Source organism: Etheostoma cragini, chromosome 16, assembly GCF_013103735.1.
Source record: "Etheostoma cragini isolate CJK2018 chromosome 16, CSU_Ecrag_1.0, whole genome shotgun sequence".
NCBI classification, from domain to species: Eukaryota; Metazoa; Chordata; class Actinopteri; order Perciformes; family Percidae; genus Etheostoma; species Etheostoma cragini.
In genome coordinates, this window is record NC_048422.1 from 2,288,520 (window position 1) to 2,305,022 (window position 16,503).

General features: G+C 42.3%; 1 pseudogene; it reads right to left on the reverse strand.

The window, feature by feature from the left end:
• Window positions 1-674: 674 nt before the first annotated feature.
• On the reverse strand, window positions 675-2,865 carry LOC117959698 (annotated as a pseudogene).
• Between the last annotated feature and the right edge of the window lie 13,638 nt (window positions 2,866-16,503).

Below are 16,503 nucleotides of genomic sequence, written 5' to 3' on the forward strand. Positions count from 1 at the left end.
AAGATGTATTTCTTTGGGCTTTTTTTTTTTGGTCAAGTTCCAATATTTGTGACTTTTCCCAAAGAGTTTTAGTTGAGTCTTTATGGGGGGTTTTCACCAAATTTTAACCTAGTTATTGGTTTTTGAATCTGCTATACAATTAAATATCCAAATTCAATGAAAGTAGTGAAATTATCATTAAGTTAACTAGTGAAGAGCATGTTACACTACTATACACGTTTTCTTTTGTGGTTTGAAGTGTGTTTGTTGAAAGAAACCCAAAGTTCTGATATAGAAATTATTAGAAAATGGGTTGAATCAACCCAAGGGGTTAAGGGAGAGACACCCCATTGAATAGGGATAACATATGAACATAAAACCTTCCCAGTTGATAACTATTGTTAGGTCAAATATTGTTTTCATTACTAGTTTCCTGTAAATGTATGTTTAAATGAGAAAATGATGCATTCAAATTGTAAATTGGAGTTAGAAATCAGAACATTGGATTAAGACAGACTGACAATCCTTGTTTCATGTTGTCAACATTTTAGAGTCCGAAGTTTTTACAGAGGGCACTTTGGATTTTTCATTTTTATCACTCCATTAATCAGAATCTGATTAAAGAAAATCCGTATAGCTCAAATACTATGAAGCCAAAATAGCTCAAATGAAAAGTAAAAAATCATGTTTTATTCTTAAACAAAAACTTGCTGTGTAATTGCTTCTCTCACGGCCCTGCCAGTAGGGTAGTCAAGGGTGATGGGGTCTACCATATCTGGGCGTGGCTGGATGATAGGTGGGGTTCTTTCTTATTGAGCCAACATTGTATAGCACCTTGGGCTGTCGCGCTTTGACAAGCCTGGTCTGAGGCCGCTCAGAGGCCACGCAGGCAGTTGAAGCGTGCTTTAATGATGCCAAAGGTCATCTTGACCCTGACCCTTGTTCTGCTAAGGGCCACATTAAAAGCATTCTGTGGCCCCGTGTTCGGGACAGGATAAGGGTTCTTCAAAAAGGCCTGGCAGGCTTACCCTCGGTCCCCTACCAGCACTCCATTGAAGAGCCCTGAAGATGATAATTGATGTTAGCATTATCAGTATTACAACATGCAATACAAAATATTGCCATACCTTGCTCTAATCTGTTACACAGTGCAGACTCCCTGAAGATCCACGAGTCATGGACTGACTCAGGCCACTTTGCCTCAATGCTGGTAACCAAGCATTGATGGTCACAAGTCATCTGCAAAAGCATCTTTTGTTAAAATCTATCCACATAACAGCATTAACGTGAGGTGAAAATGAATGTGAATTAGAACGACTACTCCTTTACCAGTAAGACCAAACGTGTAGCCTATCCATGATGCTTTACCTGAACTTTGATGCTGTGGAATGATTTGTGATTAATGAAATTGCCTTCATTCTCCCCCAGCGATCTAGAAATGGGGATATGGGTGCAGTCTTTGGGTGTTTCCCAATGTCAAGGAAGGATCCTTGAAAGCGTGAATTTGGAGGATGCCACGTCATCAATGTCATCAACGTCCGCCGAAGGACCGTTCCAATGTCAAGAATCCTCCAAATGCTCGACATTGGAACGGTCCTTCGACGGACGTTGATGACCTAGTGTCCTCCTCCTGTCTTTGGAGGATCTGACGGCTGCTCAATCATCTTCTACATCCCAACAGCATAATTAAACAGCGCAGTTAACAGTTCCACAATCATTTCATCCAGTGTTTTGAAATGCGGCAAAAAAATTCTATGGCGCGAGCCCGCAATGACGTGCACTTGATAGCCTGTTCCATTGTACATGTTCTCCAAATGTTAAGGAGGACTCTGACCTGCTGCTGAAGGATCCTTCCCTGAAAGGACTAGTCCTACCAAGGAAGGATCCTTGACATTGAGAAACAGGGAATGGCACCAATCCCCCTCTGGGAAGCCTAAGGAGTATGATGAATTTCATATGCAACAGTAAACCTCATGGGGCCTTAGTTATTTATAGACAAAGTTTCAATTTAAAGGCCATGTTGCAGGGTTCATTTTCCAACCAATTTGTGCAATTTTATTTGTTGGTTATAACATTTAAACTGTTACCCAACAACATCAAACACAATTGATATTACAAAAAGGAATAAAATACAAAAATTTACTATTTTACAGCGGTTTGCAATGATTCTCCTTTCCCCCACAATGCATTGCATTACGTCCCGTTTAGGAGACGACCGACCAAAGCCCGTTTCGGTCTCGGCCACTGGTCTTGCCAAACAAGGTTTCTGGTCTCGACCGAGTCCAGGTGTCTTTATTATTTTTATAATAATATTGTAGGGAAAGTGAAACACAGCTTGGACGGGGATGTTGTTCAGACACTGACGAGAAGACACAAGACAGGAACAACAACTGGACAAGACAAGGGAGGAAACACGGGCTACAACAGAAAACAGAATAACTCATAGCAGGAAATAATAACAAAACCTTACACCATCAGCAGAATAATACACATGCACAGCAACATAGACAATCCACAGAATGATACACAATCACAACAATCAATATACAAAACAGGAAACATCAACATAAATGTACAGACAACGGAGATATCCGCAACAACTTTTGAACCATAATTTTATTAAATGAAATATTAAGCTTCACACATATGAGATGGTTTTTGCTAGTTTCACACAACGCTAACTGGCTATAGTTAGCCTGTAAACATGCTAGCGGACATTAGCTACCGTTGGCGAGCCAGCCAGCAACTTCGCCAGTGGAGTCTCAGCGAGATAACTACAAGTCTTGTCGTCCATAATCAACCTCTGCTGCTAAAAGCAGTTTGAAATGAAACTACAAAGCATGTTTGAAATGGAGACAAACCCATTTTCCAGGAGATCCTGGCCATTATTTCCAAGTCTGAATCAACCTCCCAGACAATAGACTCGGACAAGCCTTATAGGAAGTGTTTGAAGAATACAACGATGTACAAATGCTTGTACTGTTGAGTATACTGTGAAAAATAGTTATGAATTTGATACTATTTATAGCCTGCCTGTACGTACGCACGCAACGTGCCGGTTTTGCCTAGGAATAAGTATGACTGAAATTTCACTTCATTCCTGTTTTTCATGAATGTTTATTGTGCAACACATCTCTAGTCACCTCTTACTGTTTAAATTGGTTCAAAGCACTCAGTTTAAAAAAAAAATGGAAAGTACACAAACAATTAACTCATGCGAGCTTGCTTGGAGGGGACCATGATCCTGCCTTAAATGTGTGTAGACTATCTTCAGCACCATCGGATTCAGGCAGCATGCCTCAAATCCTGGATGCTGAGTGAGGCACGTCATGACACACACGTTTTTTTTAAACTTTACAGAATAAAAAGAATGATCTACGCCACGTTCTGTGTCACGTACGTAACCGCAATTGAAGTAACGTTTGAGTTTAACCCTAAACCATATTCTTTTTCTAAACCCTGTTGGTCTCTTGACATAACTGTAGTTTTTGTGTTTGTGTTGTGTTATGTTTCACAACTTAAAACGTGTTTAACCCTTGTGGTGTCTTCCCATTGACCTGCAACTTTGTGTTTTTCTGGGTTGAAATTTCAACATTTTCATGTTTGTTTTGTACAATTTTCTCAACGTCTCTTCCAGTTTTTGTTTTCTCACATTTACCAATCACAAGTTTTTGTCACCCCTGGCGATTTTTCTGATTTTGTTTGAAGAACGTTTTTCTTTTTCTGAAAAAAGTGACCAATGTTCTTTGGTCATAGTTCCAATATAATTCTTTCGTAACGGGTGAATTTGACCCCAAGGACAACAGGAGGGTTAAAACTGAAACCATTATGTCCTGTTTAGATATTAGGACGGAAAACGCTTCTGTAGGTAGAATTAAAGGGTAGGACTAAACAACCTATATCGTCGTATTTATTGCATTGCATGGATAAAGCCGGACTCTCTCACTTTGCCTGATGTCCCTCCCCTTCTTCTATCACCACTATCTACTTTGCAAGGGCAACTTTGATGCATCCAGGACTTAGCCCTGTCTAGGACTGCTGTGATTGGTTAACAGACATGAACAAGCCAGAGCATTTTTCCCCCCCTGTCCCAGAATAGATAAGCGGTGTAGCCAGACCTATACTCCAGCGCTGACACAGCACTGTGGAGATACTGTAGGTCTGACAATGTGAGACTACTCTGCCAATAATCACCAGTGTCACAAAATGTCAGGATGAAACGTGCACCTGCACTTAAAATAATACTTGGATATACTACAATAAACACGAAATGAATGGCATGATTTAATGGCAGTATTACATGTTTATTATGTAAAATGTTTCCCTTTTACTTAACAAACGGCTAAAAGGATGTGGACTCTCTTTGGAAAACTTTACCAACAAGACCAATGCGAGTAAGTGTTTATTATCTTTAAAAATTAAGAGACTTCAGTTCCGTTAGAGGAGTCCCTTGACTTAATACATGCTACACCAAAGGTCATAATAAAAATGCAAACACTTCAAGTGTCCTGCAAAAAACCTTTCATGCTTAATCTTAAATATTTGACAGTGTGTGTGTGTGTGTGTGTGTGTGTGTGTGCGTGTGTGCGTGTGTGTGTGTGTTGAAACTCCATAAATTAGAATGAGATGAATAGATAAATATGAAAATATGACAGGCTGGTCGTTTGACGCTTGTGCACATTGACAAGAGACATCTGCCCTGGCCTGTGGAGAGAACAAGCTGTGTGTGTGTGTGTGTGTGTGTGTGTGTGTGTGTGTGTGTGCCAGCTTCTGTCAGAAGAGCGGATGAAAGGATGAGAAAGTCCCAAGAGAACAAACGGATAAGCAGACAGCGGATGATGCCGAGGGAGGGACAGAGCCCGACATGAGGCTGTGCGAACGCTGCTGTGGCAGCATTGGGTCTGATTAAAACAACTTCTATCTAATACTTTAATGAAATATTAACACACTGAACTGTAATTAAATTAAAAGGAGAGTAAGCAGTGAGATTAGCGGCCATGTCAGAACAACCTTTGGGGGATAACCTCCCCCCAAATAATAACAGGGCGTAAGCTTAGCTGCTCTGCTGTCACGCAGACAAACACACACATAAACACACACATGGTCCTGACAAGGGCCATTCGGTAATCTATCTGGACCAGTGATCAATTTCTGATATGTATTATCTCTTCATGGAGCTTTGCTTTTATTGACATTCGCGGCTATAAAACGCAGGCGCAGCTAATCCAGGTAATACGGTATAGCTGCAATCAATTGATTGTTTACCATGCATATACAGAACGACTGACGAGGCTGTAACGACACACCAAACCCGGGGTTCGGTTTGTATCACAGTTTATAATGAAGGTAGATATGATGCAAATGTGAGAGCGTGTAGATGCGATGTGAGCACTTATAGAATATGATTTGAGTGCGTGTGCAACTAAAATTGAACTCGGAGATGCAATGTGAGCGCTTGTAGAATATGATAGAAAAAAAATCCACCACAACTCAGTGATTACAACCTCTCAAATCTGTCACTGCAGTGTGCTCTCTCGCATCACACAGTGGCCAGTCTGCACTCTTGACTTTTGCAACACTTCTTGCGGTACATTTGGTGCAAAACGAATTTGTACCTGTGGACTTAGTCTGTGGAGCTCTGAGCCAACAGGACGGGGGGGACAGCAGGGTTCTAGCGCCAGATGAGGGACAACTCGGTCCGACCTATTTATGTTAGCGTTAGCTAACTAGCAGCTAGCCTGCTTCTAAATACTGTAAATACCTTTACCTAAACACTGTTTAACAGTCCAACTGTAACACTGGTGGTGAGCTCCAGGTCCTGCAGCCGCAGAAGCACCGCCGTCAGTGGGGCTCGGCCAGCATGGAAACATTGCTAGAAAGATACGCTGCAGACCTCAACGTGATCTGATCTCCAGCGGGACGCGGAGAACTCCAGACCCGGTAGCAGCGGCAACCCCCCTGGAGCCCACCGCCAGTGTGGCGGAATAGCAAGCTAGCGTTAGCGAACTAACCGACCAGAGCACTTATAAGTAAACATAATTTATGTCTTTGTTAAAAATTAGGTATAATGTCATATAAATTAGGTTTATTAACCATGAAGTAAAGAAAGCGTTGAGAAAAGTGACAAAACAATTTTTAAAGTGCCAAAAAAAATGATTTTCAAATTTTGACCTGGAAGGACAACAAATTCCTGGTGGACGGGAAGACGAAACAAGGGTTGAGTAAAAAATGAACAGTCCCTTAGTGAACTTTTTGGATGTCAGTCACTCAATTGATTAAAAAACATATTCTTGCTGACCAGTTGTAATGTATAGAGTTACAGGAATGACAGGTCATCATATGCCAATCAGTGTTTTGGCATGAACGCTGACTGGCAGAGGTTTGTTTTTAGGCCTACCTTGCCTGGGTTTTAGCAGCTAAGTCAAGTAAAACGTCAACCCAGGGAGGGAAACAAGCAATGAAGGGGCTCGGGAGCTAAGGACAGAAGAACTCAAAGACTGGGGAACTGAGGACAATGGGACTTGGGGACCCCAGGGCTGCTTGCAGCAGCAAAGGAGGAAGACCTCAGTTGGTTGGCGGCGAAGGTGGAACCCCTCTGGCACCCGAACAGGTGGTCAAAGACACTCTGGCGGCCAGTGGTGAAGGCGAGATCCCTTTGGCGGCCTTTGTTCAAATGCTAACACACTGTATTCAAAACAGTTTAAAACACATTCAAAGCAGAATTGGCATTTCTGTAGTAACCATATTGAGACATGTAGAAGATCTTAGCAGAATAGTTCCAATGTGTAGTGCAAATCCATTTCAATTCAATTTTGTCAATTAACCTTTGTTTATATGGCGCCAAATCACAACAACAGTTGGCTCACAGCGCTAATAAAAGAGCAGGTCTAGACTGTACTCTGTACATTAGTAGTGATTATACTATAGCTTACATGTTGTTGATGTTTTTGTTATTGACTATTGAACCATTGAGCCATAATCTAAAAAGAAAAATCCAGAAATCACAATGTGTGATTTTTTTACTATTTATTTGTATAATACAGCTGCAAATATGTATTTGAACACCTGTCTGTCAGCTACATTTCTGACCCTCAAAGACTTGTTAGTCTGCCTTAAAAATGTGCACCTCCACTCCATTTATTATCTTAAATGAGATGCACCTGTTTGAGGTTGTCAGCTGCATAAAGACACCTGTCCACCCCACACAATCAGTAAGAATCCAACTACTGACATGGCCAAGACCATAGAGCTGTCCAAAGACACTAGAGACAACATTGTACCCCTCTAGAAGCTGGAAAGGGCTACGGGGAAATTGCCAAGCAGCTTGGTGAAAAAAGGTCCACTGTTCGAGCAATCATTAGAAATTGGAAGAAGCTAAACATGACTGTCAATCTCCCTCGAACTGGGGCTCCATGCAAGATCTCACCTCGTGGGGTGTAAATGATCCTGAGAAAGGTGAGAAATCAGCCCAGAACCACATGGGAAGAGCTGGTCAATGACCTGAAAAAAGCTGGGACCACCGTTTCCAAGGTTACTGTTTGTAATACACTAAGACGTCATGGTTTGAAATCATGCATGGCCCGGAAGGTTCCCCTGGTTAAACCAGCTCATGTCAAGGCCCGTCTTAAGTTTGCCAACGACCATTTGGACGATCCAGAGGAGTCATAGGATAAAGTCATGTGGTCAGATGAGACCAAAATAGAACTTTTTGGTCATAAATCCACTAACCGTGTTTGGAGGAAGAAGAAGAATGATGAGTACCATCCCAAGAACACACTCCCTACTGTGAAGCATGGGGGTGGTAGCATCATGCTTTGGGGGTGTTTTTCTGCACATGTTTTTCTGCACATTTTCTGCAACAACCTCCTTCCCTCAGTTAGAGCATTGAAGATGGCTCGAGGCTGGGTCTTCCAACATGACAATAACCCGAAGCACACAGCCAGGAGAACCAAAGAGTGGCTCTGTAAGAAGCATATCAAGGTTCTGGCTAGGCCTAGCCAGTCTCCAGACCTAAACCCAATAGAGAATCTTTGGAGGGAGCTCAAACTCTGTGTTTCTCAGCAACAGCCCAGAAACCTGACTGATCTAGAGAAGATCTGTGTGGAGGAGTGGGCCAAATTCCCTTCTGCAGTGTGTCAAACCTGGTAAAAACTACAGGAAACATTTGCCCTCTTTAATTGCAACCAAAGGCTACTCTACCAAATATTAAAATTGATTTTCTCAGGTGTTTAAATACTTATTTTATCATACAAATAAATAGTTAAAAAAATCATACATTATGATTTCTGGATTAGTTTTTTTAGACTATGTCTTTTTTCAGACCACTCCATGATTTCTAAGGGGGAGAACTTGCAAAATAGCAGGGTGTTCAAATACTTATTTTCCTCACTGTATGTAAGGCCTAACATTTACTGTAACTAATAAACATGTTTATTTTAACACATTTTGTGGTTTTATATTGGTATATATTGAAGTCTTTAACCTTAAGAATGTACAGAAATACACACTAAGACATATTTACAGATTGAGATGTATACACACAACACACAAACACAGACAAATGCAGGAACAATTACATGAAAATGTTTTGACTCCCTGTCTCACACACATGCACACACATACAATTGAAAAAGGTTACCCTTATGTGTGTTATCAGTAAAAAAAAAAGGGCTTTTACTGTTACTCATGAAGGGTATGTCATGTGTGTGTGTGTGTGTGTGTGTGTGATGGAGGGGGATAAGTCGGCTTCCTATTAAATTAAAGCTCCAATTAGCCACAACCAGGTCTGACCCGACACACACACACACACACACACACACACTCTTTCTTTTGCAAACATGCTGTCAGAATTGTTAGTATTTGTTTTTGTATGTGTTTGTGTGTGTGAAAAAGAGAGAGAGAATGTATACTATGGTAAACTAATAATGTAGTTATGTTAAACCATGAATTTCACTAGCATTTGCATATTGAGTTATATCATATAAAGACTGTGAGAAAGAGAGAGTGGGGGGTTTAGAGGAGTGAGCAAGTGTGTCCGCCTGGTTTAACAACATTATCATAATTAATCAGATAACACTGACATTATTGGTGTAGTAATTACTACAATTATCTGTTGCCTGCTGCTTGATATTTTAATTTCATTGTTTCGGTAATCATGGCCAGCACCATTATCCTTTGTATGCCGATTAGTAATAGCAACAATTCATTTACTTAATGTAATATTTCATTCAAGTCCTAACACCCGATCTGAGCCGCTAGTGTGAAACGTTTTATCTGACTGTGTCAATGAGAGTGAGAATGTGTTGTGCTTTTTGGAAGCTTTTATATAGACCTTAGTGGTCCCCTAATACTGTATCTGAAGTCTCCTTTACATAAACCTTAATGGTCTCCCAATACTGTATCTAAAGTCCGATCCTTATCTGTAAATTGTACACGCTGTGACTAAACAAATCACAGCATGTAAATAGGAACATGATGGTGTTATTTTGTCTCTTACTGGGAGCAGTAGCTAGTTGGAATCAGTTACCTGCAGGATCTTTGCTAGGCTAAGCTAGAGCTGGGGTGTCAGACAGAGTTACAGCATGCACAGAGATGAACTCTGGGGGTACGGTGAATAAGCTAAAGTCCCGATCAATTGGTGTGTTCCTTTAATTGCGGCAGCCGGACTTTTAAACAAGGAAAATAACTACCTAATCTTGTTTGATATTTCACTTTCTTACTAAATCAATGCTGTATTTTTGTTCATGTATTAGTCTTAGCAAACTCCTAAAACATGGTAAATCCATAATGATAACTTAATAGGCTACGTAACTAGAACATGATCTCAGATTACAAGGCAGTTAATTAAGGAGTGATGGTTAAAGTCTATGATTACTGATATGTTGCAATATGCAGTATCCTAATTGGTGGAAAATGCTTGCAGAAAGAAAGGCCTGCAAAAATGTCACTGTCAAAAATGCTGATGCGAAAAGTTGATGTGGGAAATGAGCAGGCTATGCATTTGACCTGTATGCTGCATTTGAAAAAAGACAATGCTGCTGCAAAAGAATACAACCAGCATTATCATCATCAACAGTGAGGAACGCAAACATAACAATTGTGTCATTCATGTGCATATTAGGTAGCCATATGCATCTGTTTTGGTCTTATAATACATCCATTGCCTTACCACTCCAGAGGAGAATATGGTCCTTAAGACAGCAGCTAATTTTACAACAGTTTGTCCAAAGTTCAAGATTCGTTGTAAACTAAGATAAACAGTTATTGACTTTTTAAATCATGGAGGTTTTATTGTATGCTACTTACAGTAACAAGGGTCAGGGTTAACCAATTGTTTCCAGTCAGTCACATGTGCTGCGTGAAGTAACATACCACGGCTCTCAGAATCCTGTGTATCTTCCAAAATGCAATGCTTGTATCCAAATAAATTGTGTATGAAGCTACATGGCATTTTGATGGTTTGGCTGGTCTGCTTTTTTAGGAAATTGCCGGCAAACGAAACAGTAAATGCCATCATGGCCTTTCTCCATGCAGGTGGACTGTGTTTTCCATGACACTGCTGATGCCCTCTTTCTCACATTAACTTCATAGTTCTTTGACATTTTAACGTTGTAAATTACCTGAGGTGAATATGTGAAATGTTAGCTAACATTCACCCACTTTTTGCTGATGCAGCAGACAGAGCCCTTGCAGGCAAGAGACTGGCCAATCAACTAGCCCAACACACTTTTGTACTGGCCCCTTGGAACAGGGTGGGCACCTAAATCATGGCTGCACCCTGAAATGCCCTGAAGCACCCTGCTACACCCTGCAACGGCCTGCAGGGCCCTGTTATGCCATGAACTACAAAAACTACTATTTCTAGTCATAGTTCATCTTTATTTTCACTGCCACTTTGTTGCCACTATTCATCACACCCCCAACCGGCAGACACTGCCTACCAAGAACCTGGGTCTGTCCGAGGTTTCACCCTAAAAGGAAGGTGTCCTCGCCACTGTCTTACTAAATGCTTGCTCTTGGGGGAATTTCTGGAATTATTGTCCATCCAGCCATCTTCATCCGCTATCGGGTCGCGGGGGCAGCAACTCCAGTAGGGGACCCCAAACTTTCCTTTCCCGAGCCACATCAACATCTGCAACCAATCCCGAGGCATTCCCAGGCCAGGTTGGAGATACAATCTCTCCACCTAGTCCTGGGTCTTCCCCGAGGCCTCCTCCCAGCGGACGTGCCTGGAACACTTCCTTAGGGAAGCGCCCAGGAGGCATCCTTACCAGATGCCCGAACCCCCTCAACTGGAATTATTGTGTCTTAGTTAATTATAGAGTGGGGTGTGGACCTACTCTATCTGTAAAGTCTCTTGAGATTACTCTTCTCACGATTTAGTGCTACAAATCAAATTGAATAGAATTGAAGAGAAGCAGAGTATTAGGTTGTGCCACGCTAGGAGCTAGGCAAGCATTATACATGTGTTACAAAGTGAAGCACATTCATCACGGAAGTAAAGGCTGGACTACTGTTTCTTTTTCCTTTGGTTCACAAAGAAAGGTACAACAACCAAATCCTACGTTATAAGGACTACATTGCCAGCACCAAAACACACTACTGCTTCAGTATAATCACTGAAAAAAAAACTAAAAAAACTCCAAGTCACTGTTTTACCTCCTTAACAACCTCCTTCTGCAACTCGGTGATGTCCTTTTTTCACAGATTAAAATCAAGAACATCCACCAGCATCTTGGATCGCTCTCTCACCTTAGCATCTCAGATGACATCCACCCTTCGCACACTCATTCTCCTCCTTCCAGCTCCCCGTTGTCTCAGAAATCACAGAACTCACCCGGAATTTCAAGCCATCAGTAGACTCTGTCCTGGGGCCTCTACTCTTCATCCTTTACCTGCTTCCCCTCGGCAATATGTTCCGCAAATTTAACATTCACTTCCATTGTTACACCGATGACACCCAGCACTACCTCTTCACCAAACCCTCATCCACTCTCCCGCTCAGCTCCCTTACAGTTTGCATCTCTGAAATAAAAACCTGGCTCACCTAAAACCTAAAAAGTGAGAAATAACACAGAGGTTCCTCTCCGGGAACCATCACCTTATCGTGGTAGAGAAGTTTGTGTGTCCCTATGAACCTGAGGGCTGTGTTTTCTGGAGCTGTGTGCTCCTGGTGGGGTCTCCAATGGCAAAGTGGTCTCAGGTGAGGGGCCAGACAAAGAAGGGTTAAAAAAACCCATGAGTGAGGGAGGCAGAGAGGGAGTAACCCTGCCCGGAGTAAGCCTCCATTGGAAGACAGGCCAAGATGGAGGGCTCATCAGCGAGCGCCTTGTGGCCGGGTTTGCCACGATACCCAGCCCGGTATAGCCCGAAGAAGCTACGTGGCACCCTTCTCTCCATCCCATGGGCCCACCACCTGTGGTAGGAACTGCTGCAGTCAGGTGCACTGCCCCTTGGGTCTGAGTGTCATCCTTGACAGCGCACTATCCTTATAACCCCAAATCTTTAACTTTACCCAGTCTACTTGGGCCTACTTCCACTTACAAAACATCAACCGTCTCTGTCCCTCCCTTACCCCCCAACCTGCCGCCATCCTTGTCAACAGTCTCGTCACTTCCCTTCTGGATTACTGTAACTCTTTCCTCTTTAGTCTCCCTCACAGATCCCTCCATAAACTTCAACTGTTCCAGAATTCAGCCGCCCACATCATAGGGCAAACCCCTCCATCCACCACATCCCTCCTGTCCTCCAACAGCGCCAATGGCTCCTCGTCCAGTTCTGTATCCCATTCAAAGTCCTCCTGTTTGCATTCAAGGCCATCCACAACTCGCCCCCCCCATAGTTGTCTGATCACCTCCAGCTTCCCACTCCCTTCCGCTCCCTCAGATCCTCTTCCTCCATACACCTCTTTGTCCCTTCTGTCCGTCTCACCACCATGGGAAGCAGAGCATTTAGCCGCTCTGCTCGCCGTCTCTTGAATTCATCACCACCCCTACTTAGAAACATTGCTGCCCCCCCAATTCAAGTCACAACTCTAAACACAGTTTAAAACTGCTTATTCCACTTGAATGTCGATTGCTCGGTCTCTTCTCTTGTTATCGTTGTATACTATTTTTTTGTTTTGTTTTTAAAATGTCATGTGTGTGAATACCCTGTACGGCGTCCTTCAGTGCCGAGAAATGCGCCTTTAAATCAAATATGTATACAGTACTATTATTATAATTATTATTACAATATAGCAGTTTGGAGCAGTGTTTTCTGTTGGAAAATGGTAAGTCCCTTTGGGGTAGACATTTGGCTTTTTCACTTTGTAAACCGATTACATGCACAAAAAAGATGTATGAAAATATACAACAAAATAAGTTTGGGGTCCACTACTGGAGCTGCTGCCCCCGCGACCCGATACCGGATAAGCGGATGAAGATGGATTGATGGATGGACAACAAAAGGAAAGGGGAAAAGCCAAAAAGCATAATATGAGCACTTTAAGGACTGCTTTGCGGCTCAGCGTTCAGAAAGCTCTCTCTGAAATCTGGGAAATCACTAAGAGGAACACAGTGTGGTTGAGAGAAACAAGAAGCAATAGAAAAACCCCAGATGCACCTGGAGAAACTTTGCCTCCTGTTTTCCACTTACCGTCCACATTGTTTGTCCTGATAGGCGAGACACAAATCCGTCGCCTCCCTGTTTTCCATTGGTGGGAACAAGTCGTTCCGCCCGGCGACTAGATGGTGATGGATGATGATTGGCCGGCCGGATCAGGGTCTGCCGTGTATTTCCATACATCATCAGACTCACTCTCTCTGCCCCGACGATCTGCACCTGCGCCACCGCGCTTCCCCCGAAAATACCTCTGATTAATGTCCGGAGCCGGAGAAGGGAGCAGTGCGGGGAGATGCTTTGGTATTAATTAAACCAACCCTAACACCCCCACCCCTTTTACACTGTGCACGTCAAGGAGGAAAAGAGATGGACATAAGGAGAGAATTTTGGAGAAAAGGGTGGGAAAAAGATAAAAAAATAGGAAAGGTATAAAGGAATCGGGAGAGACAGATGGAGTATATATTGTATTTTGAAGGTCTCATCTTGGAATTTTTTGTTGGGTCTTGTCTCGGCTTTGGATGAACAGGACTCAGGATTTTATTTCAAGACCGGTCAAGACCACAACTACAGGAATATCACTAAATTGCCTGTGTAATGTCTGATTTATGTGTTAAAAGCATAACTGTGATTGGATGTAAAAAAGATTCAGTCATTTCTAACATTTCTTTGAAATGTGTTACTGCTAACCCCCATTCCCTGTATAGTCTGTATGTTACAGTGATCTAATTTCAGTTGTTTGATCTGGTCGTGGTCTTGACTCTGTCTCGCCCTGCCTTGGTCTTGGTGATGACTTGGTCTCGGTTTAGGTGCTCTTGACTACAACACTGTTAAACAGGGAAAGACAGCATGTCAGCACTGACACTGACAACATCTACATGCACATAATATTCCAGTTATTCCTTATTCAGAAAAAGACAATATTCGAACTCTGCTGTTTACATGGCTAATTAAAGTCAATATTCCACTTATTTTGCGATGTTTGTGCATGTCTAAAAACCTGTTGAAATCTTTCATAATGCCTAAAAGTAGCTGTGTTTGTCTGCAGCAACCATAGCAAAGCACAGAGCCGACCATAAGCTATAAACCGCGGGAAAACCCATATTGAGGCGCATATTCAAAAGCCCTGAACACGTGTCTCAAGAAATCGAATAAAAATAACACCCCACCTCTTAATCGGAAAAAATACTATATTTGTAAAAAAGCCTTATACGGAAAATCCGGACTATGCTGTTTACATGACCTGTATCAAACTCAACATAATGTCATATTTGGAATAGTAGTGCATATTGGCGTCTGTTATGGTGAAGGGGTGTATGAGGACCCAAACGCAGAGAAGAGAGAGGCAGGCGGAAGGGGGAAGATGAGGGTGTCGACGAGAACAAGCAGGCTGACAAACGGGACTCCATGTGGTGACAAGGCAGGATTCCAGCAAATTGGCAAACTCACAGGGTGCCGTCTAAACAGGCAAAACGATCTGACACAGACAAAAGGACACCAGGGGTTAAACACAAGAGGTAACGAGGTAACGGGGAACAGGTGAGACATCAGGTGAATCACATTAGGGCGGGGCAGGACAATCGGACAGGCAGAAGTAAAGCTGGGCAAGACGAGACAGAACAGGAAACCAGACTATCAAAATAAAACAGGAAACACTTACCGGGGAACACAAGACCGGACCAGCAACATAAGATCAGGTAGAAAACTAATACAAAAACCCAGAAAGGCCAAAAAACGGGAAAAATAAACCCAACAAAAACCTCAAACCACAACGGGTGTGCATGTAAACATGCTCACTGACAGTCAAGCGGCACTCGTGATGATATGATGATGATGATAATGAAAAGCATATCCTCCTTTGTATTATATCCATCATATAAAGAAATACTGTTTTTCAGTTATTTGTGACATCAAGTCTGGCTTTCGGATGTAGTGCGGGGATAAAGCCTGACGTCTGGCGCGTCTCTTACGGCCATTTTCACCCAGCACTCCTAGTATCATATCACTGTGGATAAATGCGTCAAACACAGACCATGAGTACCATGAGTACAGTACCATGAGAAACCTATTTGCAGATGACTCAGTATTTCCACAATTTGGTTTGGAGTAGGCAACAAATAAGGGTGCACATAGTATTGTTGACTACTGATGCATGGGTTCTAATGGCATCTAGGTTAATCCAACGCAAGTGTAACGCCCCTGAAAAAGGGGAGAAATAATCACGAGAGCGATACGGTTGTTTCCTCACGGAGAACTTTAGTGCAATTAATTTTACAAAAGTACCATATGTTACACAACAAACATACAGGAAAAAGGTAGTTTAGTAGGAGGCTCATTCAAGTCACAACAGCCTACTCTGTAATTCACTAAAACATACTCCTTTTGTCAAGCACATCGTAGTTTTAGCTCAGTAAACCCTAACTACATGTATCAACAATGTTTGCAAAGTGCTTGAAACACGTACAAATAACACCCCAAATAATGTTAACAGCGTACATGTTCATGCACAAGTAACTTAAAATGGCAGCTACTCTCAGTACGACGCTACTCCTTGCTGCAACAGAGCGGGGGCTCGGCTCACACACACACGTTCTACACTTTGGAAACTTAACTCTAACTTACTCAAAATGTTACTAAAACACACCTTAAAACCCCCTTGACATGTTAGCAAGTCATTACATCGAGTTTCATATCACTAAAGTACCTGAAAAAGGGAAATATCACGAGAGTGGTATGGTTGTTTCCTCACGGAGAACTTTGAGGAAAAGACCGCGACTTCCCAGGGACTCAGGTGGACGCCAGAGCAATCGATCTCAGGCTCACCAATTAAGAGTATTTAGTAGATCACAGATCAGTACTTTTATCCTTAAACTAGGCCCCACAATACAAAGCCAGCACTACAATACAATTTACACATTACTCGTA